Raw genomic sequence first — 24,467 nt, 5'->3', positions numbered from 1 at the left:
CAAAGTGCTGTTTTACACTTGACCTTCATAGGCAAGCAGTCATCTGTAACCAGACAGCTCTGCTGCGACTTTGTATTTGAGGACGAGGTCTTGAGCATGGATTATTCGTTCAGCATGACCACTGACTTACGTTGGTATATGCTCCATGGATACAACAGGGGAAAATAGGTCTTAAAGCCTTCTATCTTCCTGTTTTTTTTAATTGCAGAAGATTTAAAAGTGCTCTGGGGTCACATTCTGCCCTGGTTTACACTCTGTGTACCCTTATCAGCTTCAGCAGGACTGTCTGAGGTGTAAGTCGTGACAGGGTGTTGGCTCTCTCGTCCTAGCCCCTGCCGCTTTGATGAAAGCCTTCTCATCACCAGGGAATATGCTGCCCCCTCAAACACAGAGCAATCTTTGGAGCCTGAACGCCTTTGGGAAGGGAAGGAAAAAGCTTAATTAAACCACGTGTCTCTCATCTCAGGCAGGATGCTCTCTGTTTAGCCTGTAAGAAATGAGCCATTTAGTTGGTTGGTAATTCATATTTGATACATTTTACTGTCATCTTCGTAGCTGCCCAGATTTTGGGAAGTCTTCAGTGTGCAAGTATTGTAAATACAATATGAACTGAAAGATCGTTCTCACAGGTAGCAACAGAGTATTTTCAGGATGAAGAGCTAGATATTACAGTTGTATTCAGTCTGTCCATTTGCTGGCAGGCTTGGCGGAGGTTTGGTAAGCCGTGTACTGAACCTTCAATTTGGATGTGGATGTTATATACCACAGGGGTACTAGTTTAGTCACTTGCATTCACTGCCAGCGTGGCGCACAAGAGTGCAGGCTTGATTTGTTGCTTTTGTAGCCTTTCTGGTAGCCGTGGTGTTCTCTGTCTCGGGACAGTTCCCAAAAGCTAACATGCTGTTCAGATCCTGCGTGCCAATGGGAACGTGGAGCACACGCTGACTGGGTCTGCAGAGAAGTTCCTTTCCAGAGTAGCTGGGATATTGCATCAGAGAAAGTGTTTTGCAGAAGGACAGCGTTTCAGTCGGTGTTATCCCCTGTCATGTGCCTTTTGGCAAGTATGGAAGAAGTGAGGATGCTATGCCACCCTAAGAAAGAAAGCAGGACTGGTACAGGCCACCTCCCCATCTTTTTTCCTTCCACTTCAGCAACCTGTGCACCCAAACCACTAGGGAATACCAAACTCTTTGTATCAAATGAAATTAAATGAACCGTCATCACTTCTATTCTGTATTCCTTTTAGGGAGACAATGAGGCAGGGAAAGCAAAGGGTGTGTTAATGCAGACGGGAATAGCCTTTGCACCTTCATTTTATGCTATCTATTTTTATAGTCAATTACTAAAGAACTGCTGTCTCTGAAAATATGAAGGCATGAGCTGGACCTACAAGAAAAGAAAGCAAGCTCATTAACTTCATTTTGAAGCTGGACAGGAGGCAAGCTCTGCTCTGGTTCCCGCAGCCTTGACTGCTGCTGGATTTGCCACTGCTCCCTCAGATTCTGGGCAACCTCAGTATCTTTTGTCCAGAATCTGTGACAGAATCTGTGAAAAAAACAGATGCTGAGATCAGTCAGTCTGTTGCCTTAACCACATCCTTGTGGATCCAGGCATTCATATCGCTGTGTTACAAACAGTAAGGGCATCCTGCTCTCTTCCCCTGCTATTGTATCCTTCCTGCTCAGCAGTGACAGATACCAAGGCAGATGATCTTTTTATAAGGTAATTTCTGATTTGTGCCTCTTGCTGGTTTCATTGAGCCCTGTCATGTTATTAAAATGCAATTGCACAAGAGCAAGTCTCATGTTGTTAGCAATTTGTCATCTTCCCATCCAAATGAGCAGCCCAGCCTTCTGTACCCATTATAGTCTCTCTGCTGTGTAGCTGAGTTTTGCTGCAGTTCAGTGTGTAACAGAACCATATTTTTTCTTTCTCATCTTTCTCCTATCAGTATCACTGACATTTTCTTTTCTTTACGGTGATGTTGACAGAAAAAATACTATCCCTCCCTCTGGCCTTTCAACAAGCCAGCCTTTCCCTTTCCGATGCCTTCCTTCACCAGGACAGATACTTAAACAATTTCCCTCTCTGGATTCTTCGGTATTTTTTTGTCTCTGTGCATCTTAATTTATCAAGAGCTGATTTACTGCATATTTACTGCAGTCTGACTGGGAAGTTTCTCTTCAATTCACTCAGTTCCTCTTCTTTACAGTAGATTTACTGTGACCCTACCAGTTTGTCTGAATTCAAACAGCTAATTGTTTTCTGATCCTAATGCATAGCCTCAAATTAACTGTTGAGGATTATGGTGTGTCCTGTTTCACTGGAACATTTTACATTATATTTCATCAAACCAGAGGAAAACAAGACAGCTTTGAAATAATCAACACAATTAGCAATGACAGTACCTGACAGAAGAAATAAACAAGGAACTCATTGATTTCATAAGAAATTTTTTATTAGCATGCAGGGGAAAGTACATACATTTTGCAGACTTTCACTGGTGAGGCTAGATAGGTGAACCAGGAAAACAAAAGGTCAACTTTTTCCTAATTGAAAGAATGTTCCCTAGTCACTCAATCTGTATAAAAAAATAATAAAAAATAAAGAGTTAACATGAAACTGGTGTGCTTCTGTGTCATTAAAACAGGAGAAGCAATTTACAAAATTACATGTGCTAGATATTTATACATTTGTGGCTTGATCTATAATCTGCTGAGATCCTTGCAAAGATTCCCATTGGTTCCAGCTGGATCACACCATGGCTTTACTTTTGCCAAGGCATTGAGAAATATGCTTCTCTTGGGATGGAGGTGAGAAAGGCTATAGATTCTTCAGGATTTTTTCTGCATCCTGCACTTTGTGCAAGTCTAGATCTCAAAGTAAATCAAATTTTAGGGTTCAGGAATGGTTCTCCATGTTGACTTCACTTATTGCAGCCTTCTGCTTCCCCATCTCAGCCTTTTCGTCACAAAGAACCAAAAAATCCAGGAGGGAACTAGAAGTATTATACATACAAATTGTATTTGTGTGTGTGTGCACCACTGGGCAAACCCACATACATACAGAAGTATTTGTATATGTGCATACCTGTATGTGTGCACAGCCACTACCTTTGCTTTCTTTAAGGATACAAGGTCTGTGGAGGCTTTATTTTATAGAGTAAGTTATACATTCAGTGTGTTTTGGCTTGCTGGATTTGCCTGCGTGGATATTTCCCATTTCAGATCTGAACAACAGCTTGTTAAAAGAGGAAACGATATCACTCTTTATCAAGCAAAATCAAATGGCACTGAAGGTCACTGGGGGGAAACAATGGCAAGAAAGTAATGCTTGTAACTTGGGAAGGAAACCTGAAGCTGTGAATTAACAGTTTCATTTGTGTTTACAGTGTAATATAAAGATGCAGTGAAGATATTTGGTGATTTTTATAAAGCTACCATTTAAAGACAATTAGGGAAGCAAAGACACAGAGAAAAGGAATTTGAACAAATCGCTGCAGGCAGAGTTGGTCTCAGCTTGAGAGTTTATGTAATTGTTTCTTGTTAATGCCTGCAGTTTAGCAATTTGACCATCTCTGTGACATTTCAAATATCCTCCTTCTGAGAAATTCACTTGCATTGAGTTTATGGATAGGGATATGAATGCAGCTGCAGGAAAAAATACTATGAGGCTGAATCTTTAGACTTCTGAGGGAATTGATACTGAAAACAAGCAAATTAAAAGGAGTGAGACTGTTCTCTGGCTTCCGGCAAGTTGACGTTTTTACAGTTTCAAGCAAAGTGACAAGTCAGTCAAATACCAACAAATAAATACTAAAGCTAACCAGAGAAAGTAAGGGTTATCCTTAGGCAGATTAACCACTGACGATAGTTAAGAGTAACTGTCTTTTTACATTACTGATCTGTTTGGGAGGTGAAGCCAAGGACATTTTACGCCCTAAGTCCCTGATCCTTACAAAAAAAAAAAAAAAAAAAAAAAAAAACAAAACCAAAAAACCAAATCCACAGCATTTAACTGCATATTCTGCAGTCTCACTGACGCCAGTGGGAAAATCTGTAAAGTACAAAACTGAGGGCACACGCAAGTCTTTGGATCAGATTTAAATGCATTGTAACCTTATTTCCAAATGGTCAGTATGGTCCCAGCAAGCAAGTGTGCCTATGCCCTCCTGCACAGCACACATTTTTTCCATGCTGTTTACATTATCACTTGCTAAATTTATCACAGTGCTTCCCTAACATTCCACGGCTTTCCTGCCCGGGAATTTCTGATATAACAGAGCACATACTCTGGCTGATCACATTTTCAGAGACCCTACCACCCTCTACAGCCGGTGTCCTACAAGGCAGCTTTTGGGAAATGTTCATCTGCAAAGCTGGAGGGTGTGTTTACTCTGAGACAATTGAATGAAGCGACTTGCACAGATCCACATCCGTGGACAAATCACATTGTGTCCTTTCTGCTGTGTGTTTTGTAATTCAGATTGTTGGCATCTATTTTTTCTTGCCGTGTTTCAGATGAGAATAGGGAAGGAGGGAGGATGTTTAGTAGTGAAAGAGCACTTTCAGGAGTAAACAATACCCTCATGAGTTGATGTGACCTTTGAAAAAGTTTTTTACCCTAAAAACTCTTAGGTGCATATGAAGCCAGCACTGCATGTATAGCACATACATCAGGACAAATTTGTTTGAAAACAGTAAATGACAGGAAACCATTTGAGAGCGTCTAGATATGAGCTCATGCAGCTTAGCTTAAGCAGTGCTATGTCTTTATGAAGGTATTTGACTTTTACATCTGTGTACAAAGGATCCTCAGTTTGGTTCAGGTGAGATCTGAACCCCAGAGGAAAATGTGAGACCGTCTCCTAATCTCAGACTGCCTGCAATCATTACTATGCTCTGGTCCCAGAACGGTGGGATGAACATTGCAAAGACAGGAGCCGTTTCTTTGCCTGCTCTTGGTACCCGAGATCATAGCTTGAGAGTATAAATTGCCTCAGCCCCATTGCCTTCTGCTAAGCTAAAACAGCCATATGATAGCTTGCCTGGGTATGGGTTTTATACTGGATATTCACCAGATATCATAAGTTTCTGTGTGTCAAGCGTTCAGCAAAGATTTCTTCTGCAAATGGGCTCATGAGAAATAAGTCTCTAGTCTCTGTCCTTCTAAAGACATCTGAAACAGTCCCATCAGTGGTGTGTTAACAAGCTGTGTAACATTTGCTTGCATGTTACTTTAAAGGCAATCAGAAAAAAAAAATCCCACAACTGTTTACAAAGGCTTTGAATTCAGTGAAGTTGTGCTATAGATCCTGCCAGTTGCCTGCCACAAGATTAAAGGTAGCTTTACCTCCAGCGTAGATGTTAATGTACACATCTTGGGCCAACAAGGTTGAGATACAGCAGCTGTTAATTAATATATTAAGTATATTTGAAGGATGGAGATCCATGCATGTTTTTTCCAGGGCCTCTTAGTGTCTCCATTATTTAAAGAGCAAAAGGAAACCAACACAAAGTTAGAGTCCACAATTTAATTTGAACCAATTTAACTCATTTTCAAACTGAAGGCAGTAGCTGTATTGCTTCCTGTCTGATGCATCTTCCTTTTTTCATACCCCTCGGTCTGTCTTTACCCATTAAAAAGAAATATAAACCCCCACACTTATCAAGACTATATACTTTCAACGTAAATGTTTCTGTATGTATGTTTCACAATAGTCTAACAGGGATGACAGCTAATGTCAGCCTTTTTTCTGTATAGCTAGGAAAGGGCAGAAGGTAATTAAATCTGGTTTTAAATGACGGGTGACTGAAGATAGGATGCAAGAGAATAACATGAGAGTTGTCGATAGCCAGGAGAATTGGATCTGTGAAAAAGGCTTCTTGCATGAAAAATAATGAGTAGTTTAGTATCAGTCTTCAAAAGGAATATTATGCAAAGCAGCAAATTCCTGAGAGAGGGAATATGCATAGGTTGGGACTTTTTAGTGGACAGAGACTGTATATCCCCTAAACTTCATCTATAGGCTTAGAAGGACATATGCTACGTTCTTTCGGTCTACATGGAAAACCTCAATTTTATTAAATACACGCTGTCAGCTAGTGCTGTTTAAGTTAACTTCAATTCATCTCCAAACAGAAACTCCTCTCATGAGTGACAGCAAATACCCAAAAGGTCTCTTCAGAGGCCCAAGGATTAGGCCCTACTTTCCCACTGCATACACCAGTGGGATGTGTCAGGTACCACATAGCTGTTTTGTTATCCTACTTGCTACCTTTTCAGTTCTGAGAAAATCAGAAATTTATTACTTCTTCCTCAGAAATGCAGGAGCAACATGCTGTAATCAGTCTGGCATCATATGAACATGTTGAGCCTCTGCTGGGGCTATGAGAAAACAATACTAGTAGCAACTCACCTTGAACATGATATCATGTTCAACACTCAATTTTGGGTTGACAGCTCAAAAAGTCACACTGTCATTTTGAGTTCATCTAAATGATGATACCAGAGATCATTTCCTAGCTCACAGGACCTGGTGACATCTCCCACCACATCTCTGTGCTGGGGGAGATCAGTGCATGCATTGCCTTCGTGCAATATCCTGCTTTCTGTCAAGTGGGAAATGCTAATAAGGATGTTGAAAACTAAGCTCTGGTGCATTCTGACCCTGGACCATATTTGCCATGCACTTTAGATGTGGTTTCATGACTCATGGATGCTGGGGAAACTGCTTTAAGTTGGTTGCAATTATTCTTCTCATTTCACAATAGAGACACAGCCTATATGGCTCTTTTGTTTGCATCCTGCTTCCTTCTTTATCATTAAGGATAAAAGCTAGCTCAGATGACATAGGCAGTTGGAGATCAGAGATGTGATATTGTGGAAGCCTCAGTAATGAAACGTGCATGTGTGTTAGCCAGAAGCATGATGTAGAGGCAGAGGTCGGGGTGAAATTATTAAAGTTGTTCTCAGCACCTCACGTACTGTTTGGGAAATGCTACATCAGAAATTATTTTTGATGTCGTGACAGTTAAAGAAAGGGGAAAAAAAAAGCCTAAAAAATGTGCTACATGAAATGCTTTTTATACCATGACTGGTAAAGCTCCTCCCAGTGCAAAAACAGTTATACTTACCTAATGCATATAATGTGTGATGTACTGTGTGCAGAGGATTAAAGGCAATTTGAATCCTTAATGTTCTCTTTCAGAGGAGAGAATAAGAAACCAAAAGCAGTATGTCTTCTCTACGTGCATCTCTTCTCTCTACTATTTTAAAATTAATCTTATTGTCACCCGCTCTAAGCTTGCTTTATGCTTTCTCATCTATACAGTGCCCATATCTCTCTCCAATGCCAGTTACTATGCAGTCTCTGGACAGGGTAAGAGAAAGGCAGGCAAGAAAAATGGTGAATTCATTAATAGTCTATTACTGATTTAGTACAACCTTGAACTTTGATTGTCCAAAATGTCAGCATCAGAAGTACATCCGCTCGCTCCTATATGCAAGACTTTTCTTCAGAATGTAGTCTTATTGTTTTTTTCCTGATAAATTTCATATACATGCACATTTAATCACACAGTACGAATCCAATACTGCAATTAACTCTGTGACTTTTACAGTGGCTTCCTGTATACTGAAGCGGGAGAATAAATAGTAAATCACTGTGAGTTACAGAGAGAGAGTTCCATCAAGGGTTTCTGGTGATGTTACAAACAAAATGAACCTCAAGTCACCAGAAACCTGAGCCAAAATTATAGCTTTGTGCTTCAAATAAAACCTTTTAAATATTAATGTGTGAATGTAAAATTAATAGTGATCATTTTGAAAATGACGCAAAGGAGCATATCTTTTAAGATGTGCCTGCCTGCTTCTCCTTTCTTTAGTGTTCGGAAGGCTTTTTGTCAAAGTAATGCACCTTGATTTTCCTCTTGTAAAATAAAGCTGGCTGAATACTCTCTGATTGCATTTGTAAATACTCTGAGCAGTTTAAAATTCTGTAGGGTGGCTAGCCCTCTAATCTCTACTCTCTAAATTATTTTAGGCCAGACTGAGTTCAAGACTATAATCATGGGGCACCAACTGTTCTTGTGGTTGTAACACAAGTGGAAAAAGGAGAATGTTTAGATGATATTTAGAAAAGCGTCCATTAAAAAACCATGGATTAATGATATTTTCAGATATTTTCAGCTTTCCTTGGAGACACAGTCAAGCAAAGAGGTAGGAGACTGGAGCAAGAGGGGAACTATGGCACTGAAAGAAGTGGCTGAGGATACGCCAATGTTTTCTTCTTTGTCTGCCCACTCATCCAATGGCCACACACAAAATGTTTGTTTGTCCTCAAGCACCATCCCCGTTTAAAAATTTATTCGGTCCGAACTGATTAATAGGGCTAGGTTACTACCTCTGCAGGATAAAAAAACAATGGGGAGAGACTAACAATTCATCACTTTGAAGCCTAAAAAAACCCTTTCATCCTTTAGCGTGATGCATCGTAAGTGACATCCCTTCCTTACATTAGCATCTGCAGACTACAATTATCCATGTAGTATAACAGCTGGGAGAGGGGGTTCTGCGATGCTTTGGGTAGAAGGATGATTCGGAAGGCTGAACAGTGCTTATTAATAACAGGACCTCTAAGATGCCATGTGGGTCTCTGTGTAAAACGGCCCCTTTTCTCCTCTGCCCTGAACCAGCTGCTGGGCACCGAGAAGCCGGTGCTCTGCCCCTGTCCTTCCTTCTGCAGCTCTGGTGCCTGGAAATCCTGCCGGCCCACAGTTAATCAAGCTGCCCATTTATTTTGTTGTTGTTGTTGTCTCAGAGGGGCCTTTTCCTCTTCAGGCTGGGAAGGGAAGCCTGCTTTGTCCTGTTGTCATTTCCAGTCTTGCCCCAGCATCTGCAGAGGGGACGGGGCGGCAGGGAGGAGGTGAGGAAGGAAAGCTGGGCCTCTTACCTGCAGAGGGAAAAGAAATCAGCTAGCTTTGCAACCTTGCAAGCAGAGAGCCTTCTGAGAAAGAGAAAGAGGGTTTGTCAGCCCCCTGCCTGGACTGTTAGGGCAAGAACAGCCCCTGGGTTTAATTGTTGGTTCCACCCATTAGTTACCCACAGTGGCTTATGCAGAATGGCAACTACAAAAGAGAAATTCAGAGGTCCACAGAGTTATTATCCCCTAAATCGTCTTCCCTTGTCATATGTTTACAAACAGTCCACGCTGCCATTGACACAAGTATGGCGCTGGATTCAGGGCTTTCCTCGGTGAAATGTTAACAAGGGCAGGAATTTAAAAGCCCCTGGTGTCACCTGAGCGCTTTCCATACTGAGCAGCTATTCATCACCTCCACATTCAAAGGGCTTAACCTTTGTAAAACCTCAGCGGCACAAACTTGTCAGGATTAAACTATTTAAAGACAAGCTTGCTGGAGCATCTGCAGTTTGCACCTCTTGTCATGTCCGCGGGCTGCATGACAGGTTGGAGAGGCTGTGGGGAGAAATGGCAGTGACATGGCCAGAATCAGAATAAGAAGATTAATCAGGAGTGTCAGAAAAGTCTGTCACCACTGAAGCCTGTGGAGGAACACCCTGCATGTCTGGTCACAGACCCAGAGCACCAACATTTCCATTTCCCTGAGATTTACTCCTCACCACTCTCTTCCCAGGAATGGAGTATGTATGGAGTAGGTAGCAGTGGGAAGGATAAGGAGGGTAGCGATTTATCCTTTCACAGCAAACACCAGACCTGGCCAGTTCCTCTGGAGAAGGTAGCTAACGTCTGCCGAGCATGCCCAATGTGCTCTCTGTGTTGGAGGAGCACTGGTGGAAAGGTCTCTGATGGCAAAGAGTCACGCAAGGAGTGTGATGGAGGAAGGACGTCTCTGCCCTCACTGATCTGTTATGGACTCTGCTTCCATGTCTTCCTTCGCGTTAGTTATGGCATATCGATACCATCTGAGCAACCTGAGTCCCGAAATGGAGTCCAACAGCTGGTTTTGGTGAGTGACATAGAAAATTCCTTGGCGCCCATCCAAGTTTCTCAAGCAAGATAATAGCAAAACGGACTTTTTTCCAATTGGGTTTGTCAGATGGAGTTTGGGTACTGTGGATCCTCCTGGGCAAGTTCAGTTTTCCTCGCCAATGAAATTTATTCTGTGGGAATAAATTCTTACATTCTCTCGTTTACATGGAAATTGTCAGCTTCAGAGATAAAGCAGGCAGTAAATTGCTTCAACTTTGGGCTAGGAACAATCACTGCTTGTTCAGAGCTGGGGCTGGGGCAAATTTCTCTCTACAATCCTTCTTACTTTGGAGGAAGACCATAAAGGACTGCTCAGGCCAGGTCTACAGGGGTGATAATGTATGGAACCGACACAGCTGGGAGTGATAGCACAGCCCCCTCAACAGCTTATATCTTAAGGTCAATACGTTCCCACATCCTGGCGCTGGGGCCAGCTGCCTACCCAGTTCTTCCAGCTTTCCACGGAGCAAGAAGCAGTGGGCTCCCCAGCTTTCCGCCTTCTCAGCTGATACAGAAGAGAGGGACAAATTTCCTCAAAACTAAGCACCAGCAGCGACATGCATCTATTATGTCTGCTGTTGAGTCACAAATGTCTTTTGTACAGAAACAAGCAGGAGATGGGGATAGCTATTCAAGCACAGTTTTCCCTGCTTGGAATGGCCATAGAGTGCCTGTACTATTCTGGGGACAACAGTCACTCTGTGTCCTCAATTCCGCATGCTATGGCTAAAGGCAGAGAAGGAGGTTTGTCTCTCGGACAACTGAGTGAGTCAGTGCTGGAGTCAAAGAAAGACCCTGGGAGTATTGCATCCTAGTTTCCTTACATAGTATCCCTGAGAATTTTGAAGAAGTCAGGGGTGCAATATGAAACCCTGGGAAAATTAATAAGCAATTTCTGTAATGGCCAATTTTTACAGTACTGGAATTGCAAACCAAGACCTCAGAAGACAGAGGATTCCAACTGAGCAGGATATCAGTTGAATTAACTTCTCCCCTCAGCCCCTGCACTTGCCAAGTTCCAAGATATTTTACCAAGAAAACAAGAACCAGAGCACATGAGTGTTTTCCATCTAGATTTTGCCTAAACAAAAGACACTAAGCAAACCTTTAGGGAAAATTAAGAGAAAAGGAAAATTGGCTCACCCTTCCCGCTTACTGCTTTAATAGAAGGGCTTGTAAGAAACGAAGCTTCAGGGTACAGCATTTAGTCCCAAGGCCCACAGCAAGCTGTCACTCTGTTTTCCCATGGAATCGGGTAAACAGAGTACTGCTTGGCCTTTAATAAATGAGAAAACAAACACACGAAGGAGCACTTGATCAGAAGTGACAAGGGCAAGAACAGAATGATCCAGAGGAATAAATGAAACTGTGAAATTTAATAATAATATTCCCTAAAGATATTACAAATTCTATTCTGACTATTGCAGTGGTCCCCTGAATACATTGTTCCAGAGCTTGAACTCCCTTCCATCAAAATTTCCACTGCTCCTGCTGTTTCAACTTGCTCAGGACGAGGAAACCATCTTAAAATAGAAGTGGAAGATACTTTAAGTAGTTTTGTTTCAAGGTGAGTACAAATTTGTGTTTTGAGAAGTTTAATTAAAGTTAACCACCTATGGAGAAATTATGAGCTTGCTTGTTTCAGCTCTCCCCAGGGGTATGCCCTCCCAGCTGAATTAAGTTGCCACTGTGTTTCACTGATGTGCATCTGGTGTTTAATGAATTGGGGTGTTATTACCATTGGGTAGAGGCGGATTGAAATTGAGTCCAAAGCCTTTTCATTCATTTTGCTAATTATTCTCTGCATTCATTTCATGCAGATGAAATGATGCTCCCTGTTGCATGGATTTGGACAGAAATTGGACTGATTATGCTTAAAGCATTATTGTCACATTTGTGAGTTTGGGTGCCAGGAAGCAATAAGCTGCAAACTGCCACATTCCCAGTCTTTGAGCCCCTTGGAATGTGAGGGAAAACCCTTTCTTTGTAGGTCCTTCTTCAATGTCCTATCTGGATCATTTTGGTGCACAAGGCTTAAATCAGAGATAGATTTCCTTCTCCTCTCCCCAAATGTATAAATGGCCATCACTCTCAAGCTTCAGAAGCATTCGGATCATGTTTCTAAAAATCAGCTTCTATTTCCATATTCCCGTACTCACTGGTTTCAAACAGAAGGCAAGATGTCGAAATGCTGTTGAAGTGCCTCCTTTTGGCACTATCTGCAAATCTATTGAAATAGGTCTTTTCTCATACAAATGACAGTCTGTTATGTGACTTCTAGTTCATGGTTGATTTTCACCCAGGCAGAAAGTCTTGAGTGTTTTGGATTTCCTGTCTTTTAAGCTAACTGTTCTTGGTCATGGTGTAAAGAAAGTCTTTACTGTCAGGATGATGGTGTCCTGGGGGCAGACCACTCTGCAGTAAGGACAGATTCAGCCCTCAGTTGCTGATTCAGTTATACTGCAAGTGCATTGCTTTGTATTTATGTAGCACAGCAAGGTCCCTTGTCCGTAAGGACAGAGCCTCAGGAAAATCCAACACTGCACCAAATGACAGATCAGAACACTTAGCTCCTTAGCCTATATTTTCCCAACATTTTTCTGTGTCTATGTGTACACAAACAGAGTGAAGATTTACAATATATGTATGCATTTGCATCTTACTGGTAATACAGGCAAGCTGCTGAGGTGCATTGAATTGTGGCAGTTCAGAAGAAAGAATTGAAAAGACGTCTGTGGATGTCATAAAACATAAGACATTTGTGTGAAATATTTCAATTTTGGAGAAAGATTCCAGTATATTCAGATTAAAAGTCATCTTGTCAAAAATCTCCCAACTATAACAAAAGGGAAACTAATGAGGAAAGTAAGTCTGTCATAAAACGGAACAAACCAGAGGCATTGCGTACATAAACTTGGAATCTGATTTTATTCGTCTCCCGTGGATGTGTGAAATACACTGACAGTTTGCTTAGTCAAATGTCTTGTCTGGCTGACGGCTGCAGCAATAGTATATGAAAGAGGCTATGTAAAATAGGGGACTAAAATTATTCTTCAGCTGTGCTTCAATAATAAAGACAATGTTGAAAGCAACAACATCTGCGTTATGTGGCAGAGGCGGTATAAAAAATGGCTGTTAACTTTACACACTGTGAAAACTAGGGTTGTGTTAAACAATTGCATTCCAGTTTTGCGATCATGTGGCTATGCCTATGTTCTTGACAGAAATAAACTGTAATTCCAGAAATAGGAAATAAGAAGCATAAATAAGCCAAATTCCATAGCCTCCTGGAATCTCATAACCATTAGCAGTACCGTGCAAGACATTGACTTCTGGGTAATTGACCCTGGAAAATTTTGGGAACTCCTAAGAAAAAAAAATAAATATAAACAATTTTAAAATAACATCTTCTAATCCTGGAATTGAGGAGCGCACTTGTGTATTTACCCTTCAACATATTAGGATTGAGTCTTAGGGACAAGTCTAACGTTATTTTGTCCAATGGCACAATTGCAGCCCAAATTTTGCCTCATACCCATGTTATTTAGAAGCAAAGCCCCTCTGGCCCACAAGGAACTTTAACCAAGTTTGGGGGTAAATTGGGGAAAAAAAACTTAATGGGATCCACACACTCTTAGCACAAGCCCATGCACGTTCCTACCAGAACACGACTGGCTCTTGACAGCCAGAGGCATGCACCAGATCTGTTCAGTCTGCTTTTGGGGTGAAGTGGCACCACCAATAGCGAGAAGGCAGGTTGGCCATAGGACTGTGGAAGTTTTCTAAGGACTTGATCTTTTTTCTGCGAAGGCAGTAAGATTTTGTAGCCTGCCTACGCGTAAGCTGTTCACTGTTTTTGCTGCTGTATGGTAGTAAGATAAATCCAGTGATGTGGACATACGGACACATCATGCCTACTCACCAGTTTTCACTCCCAGGACTACAGTGTCTCTCACCCTGCGCCTTGCAAGGTACAACTCAATTCATAGAATCATGGAATCATTTAGGTTGTAAAACACCTTTGAGATCATCAAGTCCAACTGTTAACCCATGGCTGCCAAGCCCACCCCTACACCATGTCCCTAAGTGCCACATGTGCACGTCTTTTAAACACCTCCAGGGATGGTGGTTCCACCACCTCCCTGGGCAGCCTGGTCCAGTGCTTGATCACCCTTTCAGTGAAGAAGCTTTTCCTGACACCCAACCTAAACCTCCCCTGGCGCAACTTGAGGCCGTTTCCCTTTGTCCCGTCACTTGTTATCTGGGGGAAGAGACCGACCCCCCCTGCCCACAGCCCCTGTCAGGCAGCTGCAGGGAGCGATCGGGTCCCCCCCAGCCCCCTCCTCTCCAGGCTGAGCCCCCCCAGGTCCCTCAGCCGCCCCTCACCAGCCCTGTGCCCCAGCCCCTGCCCCAGCCCCTGCCCGGCTCTGGCCACGCTCCAGCCCCTCCATGTCCCTCCTGCAGCGAGGGGCCCAAACCCCACCACAGGGTTCCAGGGGCGGCCTCGCCAGCGCCGGGCACAGGGGCACGGGCGCTGCCCTGCTCCTGCTGGCCATGCTATTTCAGATGCAAGCCGGGATGCTGCCGGCCGCCTTGGCCACCTGGGCACACCGCTGGCTCACGCCCGGCCGGCTGTTGACCAGCACCCCCAGGCCCTTTCCCACCAGGCAGCTTTCCAGCCGCTCTGCCCCAAGCCCGTAGTGTTGTGTGGGGTTGTTGTGACCCAAGGGCAGGACCCGGCACTTCTCCTTGCTGGAGCTCATGCAGTCGGCCTTGGCCCATGGGTCCGGCCTGTCCGGACCCCTCTGCAGAGCCTTCCTGCCCTCCAGCAGACCAACACCTCCCACCCCCACCATCTCAGTGTGGTCTGCAAACTTACTGAGGGTGCACTCGATCCCTTTGTCCTGGTAATCTATAATTAAACAGAACTGGCCCAAATACTGAGCCCTGGGGAACACCCCTTGTGACCAGCCGCCAACAGGGTGTATGTAACCACATACCGAATTCTGAGAAAAATTACTCTTAACACAGTCAGTATCCACATCTTTTTATATAAAAAATGCTCAGCTTGCTAAACTGAGACTGGAACTGCTGAATATTATCTGCCTGCTAAATGCCTTTCAGAGCATTACTGCTGCAAAACCTGCAAATGACAATCACATAGAACTTTTCTTCTGTGTAGGCTGTTCTGTCTTCTCGCGTCCAGACACAAGCACTTGGCCTGTTTAGACTGTATTTATTCAAAGCCGTCTAAGTAAACTGAGTGTTCGTGAATCAATGCGTTATGCCCTTCCCACGAAGACGAAACTGTTCACAGAAACAGGGGTCCAGCACAGCAGTATGTGATACTTTTCTTGATGAAACCACTCTCAATTACCTTGCACACCATGGCTGCACAGCACTTACTGGTCAGTGACAGGTGGGAACATGGCAACTTCTTCAGGTGAAAAAGCATATACAAGCAACTACAAAAAAGCCATACAACAGGACTCCCCGAGCAAGCAAGGAAGTTAGCTAGCTATATTCTGTAGGTGTTTTGAATCATGTTGGGATTTATATCTTCTGTGGGACAGCTACCAAAATGTACACACGCCGCCCACCCAGGTGACATGTTCCCTCATGGAGTCTCATACTTGATAAGCAGATGCCCTCTGATAAAAAGATGTTGAACTGCAAATGCCTTGTGTTGCCTCCAGAGGCGTCTCTCGCTGTCAGCAATGAGCGAGACCAGAGCTTGTGGGAATACTTGGCAGCTTGTTCAAAAATAAATGTTAACATCAGATACAAAGATTTGAATCAGAGTATTAAACACAACATTTGACTGGAGTGCCTGGAGTTGGAGTCACCAGCAAAACCCCTGGTGCCACCTGTTTATTTTCCCATCGAGCAGATCTTGTGGGCATGCTCGCTCTGTTGATGGTTATGAATGAGCTGCCACTGTGAACGGAGAACGCAGGCATAGGCACTCTTCATTAGAGGGGAGTGACATACAGTACACAGATGCTGTTCGTGACATTTCTCCATTGGGGAAAGGTTCAGTGCTCCTGGAACGAGGCCCCGCGTACGTGATACCAAAGCTATCCCAGCGCTCCCATGAGGCATCCAAACTTAAATGAACGTTTGCTAGTTCGTTCACCCTTAATTAGTTTGTATCCACTAAAGCCCTAATACACTGTAACTCATTGACCCAACATGAAAGGAAACAAACTGGTTAATTGAGAGAAAGCAATGCAATGCCTGTTCTGTCTGCAGGAGCCAGGGCTCCTGCTTCCCCAAGCAGAATTGCACCCAGGACCGATGGGTTATCATCGAGCTAACCCCAGGCACCCTCGGGCAACAGGGGCAGCAAACAGCCCATTGTGCTGGAAGGCTCCTGCTATGTGCCTCCATTCCTGTACTTCCTCTGCCCTCTCACACCCACCCCAGTTGCACACCAGTTTCCACAACCTTCGCGTGTGAAAGACCCCGAAGAACAAGCAACAGATTTTCTTATTCCCTCTCTAATACCTTTCCTCCCCTCAAGACCCCCTTTTGCCCCTCATTCTTCATTCCCCCTCCATCATCCCCAGGACCGGGAAGTGGGAAAGAGGGCTGAGAGAAGGGATGGCTTCACAGCTTACAAGGGGCTGGAGCAGCTGGGGTTTTATCTCCTGGGCTTGGAGGATTCATCCTGATACCCTGCTCACAGCTGCTTAGCTGTCAGTTTGGGTCAGCTCAGCTCTCACTGCCTTTTACTGTGAATTTTGGTGGAGAAAGCTTTCCCCACAACTCGCTTTTCCTAACAACCCGAACAGCCCCCAATTCAGCAAGGTCTGGTGAGATTTCTTGTCTCCCTTTGTTGCTGACCCCATGGACAGCCAAGATGGAGCCTTTTTTTTGGTTTTAAAGGAAAAGCTCCTTTTCTGATTTGCCAAAAAAAAATGAAAACATGTATTCCAAAAAAATAAAGAAACATCTAATACAAGAAAAAGTAAAAATTTTTACGAAAACCTTTTGTTGCATTTACCAGCCTCTCCAGTGGTAAAAAACATTGCTACTTTTGTTCTACTTCATATTAAAGATCTAAGAATTTGAACACCTCTAGTGAGCTCCAGCTTGTCTTTGAATCTAAAATGACTGAAATAGCAGCAACAAAATCCAGCTGGAAATTCAGCTAACTCAGAAAGTAGTGCCACCAAACTAGCCAAGTCTGCTCTGTAGCACTTCTCCAGCAAAATGGAACTGAAACTATTGCAAGAACAGAACAGTTCCGTGACATTTCTCTCCAATTTTGCTGCTGGAAATATCAAATATCTTCCTGAGAGTCTCGTGATGCTGAAATGCCCAGTGATTTTCCAAGCCAGGTCAGCAAACCCTTGAGAACATGAAACTAATTTTTAAATGAATTTAATAAAGCTTCACTGACGTTTGTGCCCACCCCAAAGCTCCTTCCATCTTTTCATAAAGAAGCATGTCACCTTGGCCTGTTAATGTTCAAATTATGAACTACCTTGCTTTCATTTCAATTCATTTCATATACATTTCTTCAGGTTGGCTGAAGTAGAGTGAAGACACAACTTTTCCCATAAGGAAGACAAGGCTTGAAGATTCCTTCTTAGTACAATGTGTCTGCCCAAATTGAATTATTTGGACATTGAATGAAACCTTTGCAGGTTTAGGGGAAGAAAAAACCTCCTGAACTAGGCCCATTACTTGAAAGAAAAGTTGCTTTATACTTCTCTGGAGCAAAAAGATAGAATGATAGAGTGAAGTTTGGGTTTGCTTTTGGTAGCTCATTAAACAGATAACTTGATTACTTGTTTTGCTTTTAATTTATTCCATTTCCTTATTCTGATACCTAAGTATACAGGCTTCCTTATCTGCATGCTGTTGCCTCACTTGGAAGATAAATCAACTGGGCTTGTTTATATCTGTACGTTCTTACCGACTTAAACCAGTGCATACCATTACTATTCATGAATGTCCTAAATACTGAACAGCAGTGCTTATATTCAGAATTCTTTGCAACATTACAGATGAGAATAAAAACCAGTGAGTAGGGGCGGTCTGTTGGTCTCAGAATACACAGTACTTCACACGGTCACTCACACGCACGTACAAATTTAAAGCCTAGCTGAAAACAAGTTTAAGTGGCATAATTCCGCCTTCATGCATGCAAAGTGCATTTTAACAGCCTTTGCGTTAGTTACCACATATGTCTAGCAGCTGGATGCTGAGAGAGTGGGAAATGCAAACTCTACAGAAAAGCCATAAGGGAGTACTCAATGAGTATTTTGTAAGTGAACAGCACAAATAAAATTACGAGTAGAAACCACAGTTACTCTAACACAAATCCCTCTCTCACCACCACACAAAGCCCCCATTAGCCATCCTCCATACTTGCCTTTTCTTTCACCCCTGCTTTTTAATAACTGTAAGAGATGAGATGCTGTACACTGATCCACCTCACTGTGATTGTAATATAGACTAGATTCCAAAGGGACCTCATAAAAGCACATTATATTAAAATATTCTACCCAGTACAGTTTTGTTTGTTTTGTTTCTTTTCCTGTGGAAATAAACTTCGTGTAAAGACGATGCCTATCTATTTTTCATCTTTTTCCCAGACCCTGTTAAACTATGCACCCATTGGCAGATATGGTCTAAAGCTGTCAGAGGTAGAGCTCCAAAGACTGATAACGTTTTTATATGCTTTGTGAAAGCAAGCCATGACGGTAAAGAGAGAAGTCTAATTTGATGTGACTTCAGGTATTAGACTATATAAAGAATTCATAATCCCAGATTCAGATTACAGAAATCTTTCCTGAAAGGCTGATGGTATGCTTATCAGACTATTTGTTTCATATGGTAAAAGATATATACATGCATGTTAGCAATAAACCTAAAAATTATACTGCCATTTAATTCCTCATGGAGTGGTATAATAAGCTAGTAAAAAGGCTGAAATTAATTTCCATCTTCATTGTACACCATCAGTAGAATTGTTTATTAAGGTGGTGGGACTGTCAGAGAACAGCCTCTTGCAAGAGAGTATTCATGAAAGCTGTAATTACATAGGTGATACCTAATCATACATGATTATCTAGTCTGAGTAGGGAATTGAATGAGGTCAGTGAAAAACAACCGAGCTGTCACCATTGGAAGTAACTTTGGATCAAGCCATCATGTGTTGTTCGGTCTAAATTAAGTTGAATTAAATTATAACAGGTTTGGAATTTTAGACAGAAAAACTGAGAAAGCAGTGGCACAGGTCAGTGAAAACACCTGGACAGGAAAACTCAATTTAATTATATCAATACTAGGAAACCTATGAGGACTCCAGGAGGGGGGATCAAGGCAGGATTTCAAGACAAATCACCTGTATAAAGAAAATAGAAAGCTATAAAACACTGTAGAAATACAGATTTTAGAATACTGTCTTGAAATGTATGGTTATATTGTATTTAATATTTTTTATAGTTAACAAAATAAAAAAAAAAATTGAAACATAACAATGGTAAGAGTTAGCAATTACCCTATAAGACAATGGTTCAAGACTGGCTAGCTCAAACAAATTTCGGAAACTCAACAGTTTAAAGTGACCGACATCCAACGTGTTTGGGTATATAAATTGACTTGCTGGACAATTATAAGCATCCAGCATGATGTTGATACAAGAAAAGGATGAAAGACTGTGACAAAAGGAACTGATTACTCAAGACCAGGAATAACATCACAAGCCATTCCTGAGCTTGTACCCTGGACCAACCAAGTATTGGAGCTGCAGGGGCAAAAGAAGCTAGCGCCACAGAAAATGGCCCTCAATACATTTCTTGCAAAGTTTGTGCACTTCATTTCTCTACAAACTCTTTGCCCTCAGTAGCAGGGAAGAAGCAGCACTCCTAGGCCCATAGTGTGCAGTAAGCCTGTTTCCTCATTAGCTTGCACATGATGACCACAGCTGATGGCAATGATGCAATAATGTGCAAGTGAGGTCATAAGGAGCGGCCGAGGGGGTATCTGGGGCACTCTGCAGCTGAGCCAGCTGGCCTGGGAGGTCCTTTGGTGCTTGGATGGAAAACAGAGCATGTGAGTTTTGTCACAGGACAGCTTTTTTGGTTTTGTTTTGGTTTGGTTTTTTTTTAATGTTCCTGAAAGTTAAGTGCTAGTAGTAATGAGGGGGATCTATTTCAAGCTTAGTTAGGGAGGACATTGATTTGTTTGTGAGAAGTGTAGCACAATTTGTAGGAAGCCCTGAGTAAAGTAAAAATAACAGTAAAAGGAGTAGCAGTAAATGTAAGGGGCGTGTGTGGAACTTTTAATCTAAGGTTGCAGTGAATGCGATTAGTCTTCAGGCTTTGTTCTGCCAGCTTGGTTTTATGTTTATTTGATAAATATATTCCTCCTTCTGAAGTATTTGGTAAATGCTTGTTTTATTTATCTAAGAACTGTAGTGGTATGAAAAAGACCGAGATGAATTGAACTGTGTAAAGTGACTTCTGAGTGATAACTGAAGTGTCCTTTAGAGAGCTGGAAGTAATTTCTTAAAATATGAAGTAAAAAATTAAAAGAAACCCTGATGCTCTTTCAGGCCACTTTGAAAATAGCTTAACACTTCTCTCTGTAAATGTAGATTATTTTTATAGATGGGGAAAGCTATCAAAGTATTGCTTGCTCTGTAGTTCTTCTACAGTTAAAGCTGTGGCTTTGTTCCCATTTGAAGCCTTCTTCCAGCTGCTCTTGGTATACACATCTTGGTTCGAGCATTGTCCTAACTGATGTGCCTGGGTGGAATGAGATTGATAAATAAGATGGATAGATATGGAATTCCTGAATTGCAGTTATGGAAAGGAATTTTATCAGTCAAGTCTGAAGCATGTCACTTGTAAGACTGTGTATACAAGGTTATCTCATGGCAATGTTGATAGCCCTACGAAGTGCATTGCAATGTGATGGCGATGTGGAGGAGGGATGGCTTTTATTTGCACAGGTCATGGTAGCACAGCACTCCTGGTGAGCTGGCTTGGGTTGTTGTGCTGCAGCTAGCCACTAATGAGCTGTGTCCGCATTTGCTTGGGGGGGAGCTGGAAGTTTGGGGCAGCGGAAGGGAAACCCCGCATGCCCAGATGGAAGGGCAGCTTCTAGGTGTTGTCTGCGCTCAGACAGTACTGAAAGGCAAGCCTACTCGCTGTGATGTTTCAATGAGGGCTGAAGCCTGGAGAGGGAGAATAAAAAATAAACTAGTGTCTCTTTCCGTTTGCATGCTGCACAGGTGACATCTTGAGTTAAGGTTTTAAAGTAAATGGCTCTACTGAGTGAACTAACCTGCAAATCCAAGCAACTCCTTTCTTACCAGCTTACTCCAGGCTGAGTCCATTCTTCTTCCCTCCCTCCCCACTACAGCTTTCTCTTAGCATTGTAAATGCTATGTTTGGTGTTGTGTTAAATTCCATTTCCCCTCTAACAGTAGTATATCTGGGCGTTATCTGAAGATTGACAGGTTTCTGGTGAGCATTTGAATTGAGGAGCAACTTATGCTTTTCCTGCTAGTAAGTCCTCTTTAGAAAGCAGCAGTTGTTTCCTTGGGAAGTGGTACTGTGAGTAGGAAACTTGAATGTGTGTGCTGGTGCAGAGGTGATGGCAAAGCTGAATGATATGCTGCTTACGTGCAAGAGTGTATATGCTTCTCAAAGGAAAGCCACAGCTCAGTGAAAGGCCTTGGCTCTGCAATTAAATGCCTGCAAAAGGGAGGGGGGGACAGGGAGATGCTGAAACTGCAGAATGTTTCTTACTGTCTGTAATTCATAACAGTTCAAAGGTTTCCTGTGTGAAAAGACAGCCATCTACCATGCATCCTAGACCTGACAAAAGAATAATGAGGCTCAAAACACACAAAACTATTACGTGACTTCAAATAAAAAAAGTCTGACGGAGAAACGGTGAATGGGAGCGAATGACAGTAGTGATAAACTGATCTTGTGAGGATACTCTTAACTGGAAAGGGTATATTTCTAAAGGACAAAGGGAAGAGACTATACTATAGTGTCAGATTTACAGGCTGCAATTATGAGAAGTCCCTGAGACTAACAACCTGGTAAGAGTCAAAGAGTACCTGCTAAGCTGCAGGTACTTGTACATCATATGAAGAACTTCTACCAAGACAGGTGGAAAGAAAATCTCAATAGTAAAGCAAATTGTTTCATATGGTTCCCCATGAGGATCAAGAAGAAATCCAGCTCTTCTGTTTAGAGCCTTGTATAGCCATCCGTACTCTCCACGTAGCAGAAATGTGCTGACAGATGGATTGAGAGAAATGGAATATATTACAGTGCTGAATAAACTCACAGGGTAAGCCTTGAGTTTGATCTGATGAATGCAAGATCAGCTTTTAATGCAGATGAGAATACTGATTATACTGTGAATTACCATGCTTTGGTATTTCAACACACATATATCAGCATCCAGCTGAAGTCTGAAATAAATAATGAAACTCAGAAGGTTTTTTAGGTCTTCTATAAGGGTTGCCCATGCCTTATTTTTCAAGGGGGTAGTTAGAATTCTGACATAAAAGGAGGGGAAAAAAATCAAGACATAAATGCCTTGATTCAGTTCAAAGCCATTCACTTCCTTCCACTCATGTTAAGTCTTTCTGGAACTAATGTTTCCTTCCCTCCAGCAGGGAAGCACTCCAAATGGGTTCTGCTTTTTGTATGTTAATGGTGGAGTTTAAGCTGGAAATTGCTCCGCTATCAATTATGTGAGTCTACTTGAGCAAGGAGACAAAGGGACTGAATACCAAATAACCGCCTGGCTAGGAAGGTGGAGAAGGGGGGGAATGGGTGGGTGCAGCCTTTGAAAGGTAGCAAGCGTTTAGATAGCACACCAGCAGGGTTTTATCTTTAGTTATTGAATGAGTCGGGTTGTGTTTGGCGAGCATCAAGCTGTCCCGAGTCCTGTGTGGGTGCACCCTCGCTTAGCAGCAGGAGGATGCACAGCCGAATGAAATGCAGGTCCTGCTGATCCTGGCGCCCTGTACCCGTTACGTGTGCTGGCTATCCCTTCTTGCTTTCAAAGGGGCAAGACGAGGGTAACTCTTGCTCCCATTAGCACCCTTGTTTGGTTCCCTTCTGTAGGACAGCCACTTCAGTGATTTATCTGTGCTTTGTGAAGAGATGGCTTCACTCCGAGACACTCTTGGACACAGGGACCAGAAGGTCTGGTGCAGATTGTCTCGACCTTGCGCAAAAAGCAGCATGCGTTGGTAGCATGGGTGACATATTTTAAGTACACCGCATCACTGCGGTGACAGAGGTATATGCTGATGTGTCGTTAAGTTGCTATGGTATCTGAAAGTCACAGACCATTAGTCAGGTGACAGTTTGTGCCTAGATACTGCTGTGATTGATGCTCTAATAAATACCTGAGAGGAAAGGGTGGGGGGAGGCGAGGGATGGACTGATGGAAATGACCTTATCCCAAGTTGTCAAATACCCACGATGGCCATAAAAACTAAGACTAAAAAATTAATTTATATTCAGTACTGTAAAAAGAAGAGCTAATAAAGTAGGAGCTCCTTATTTTCTGTCTTAACATCAATATATTAAGCAGCTGATAAAATTCAATACAGAAGGACAAATGCCATCTTTCTGGGTACGAAGTGTCTTCAGTATACAAAGGGGAAAGCCAGTCTGAGGCTTAAGGTGGTAGGTTGGGACTCTGGGCTCACTTAACTTCTCTGTGTAGACTTTTTATGTAATTCTGGGAGAGTCACTTGTCCTCTCTGTTCCCCTTTCAAAAGGTAATTTACCCATTTGTAGAGGTACTGAGAGCAGGAGTGTTGCTATCCATGCTAGAAGTGCATGATGAACTCACCACCATAATGAATTCAAGGACTGTGCTAGCAGAAGACACTTAAGTTTCTAAGATAGAAGGACAAAACAGTGTTTGTCATGGTGGTTCTGTACTAAGCATTTGATGCTAATTGCCACCAGGCTCTCCAAAAAAAAAAAAGTCGTTTTGTAGCAGGAATGCAGACAGGGTTTCTGCTGACTTCCCCTGTGCTGGTGTGTCCTTGCTGTAAGGGAAGTGCCTGGGGCCAAGGGGATTTCAACAGCTTCTCCTTAAAAAAAATGCAATTGCTTGACTCCTCTTTTCTCCTTCAGCCTGGGAAGGGAAACTTCTGAAATGAATTTACAAAAAATGGTATGCTATTGCTCAGCGCATGTTAGTCTCAGGATGAGAATGGAGAATTTGGCCTGTTTTAACTCTATATAATGAAAGAGAAGTGAGGGATGTGTTGAGGCAGTCTCCTACAAGCACCTACATTGGATGTCGTGAACCCTCTGCTGCCAGGCTTGAGAAATGGATGCCCGAGGCCAGGGTTGTCCAGGTTATTCAGGCCAAGTTTTCCTTGGTAAGAAGTGGTCGTGAATCCAGAATGTTTATTCTTCATCCTGCCCTTTCCAGACCACCTCTC

This window comes from Falco punctatus (genome assembly GCF_963210335.1).
Source record: "Falco punctatus genome assembly, chromosome: 1".
Lineage (NCBI taxonomy): Eukaryota > Metazoa > Chordata > Aves > Falconiformes > Falconidae > Falco > Falco punctatus.
The sequence above is the reverse complement of the archived record's forward strand: the minus strand, read 5'-3'. Positions refer to the sequence as shown.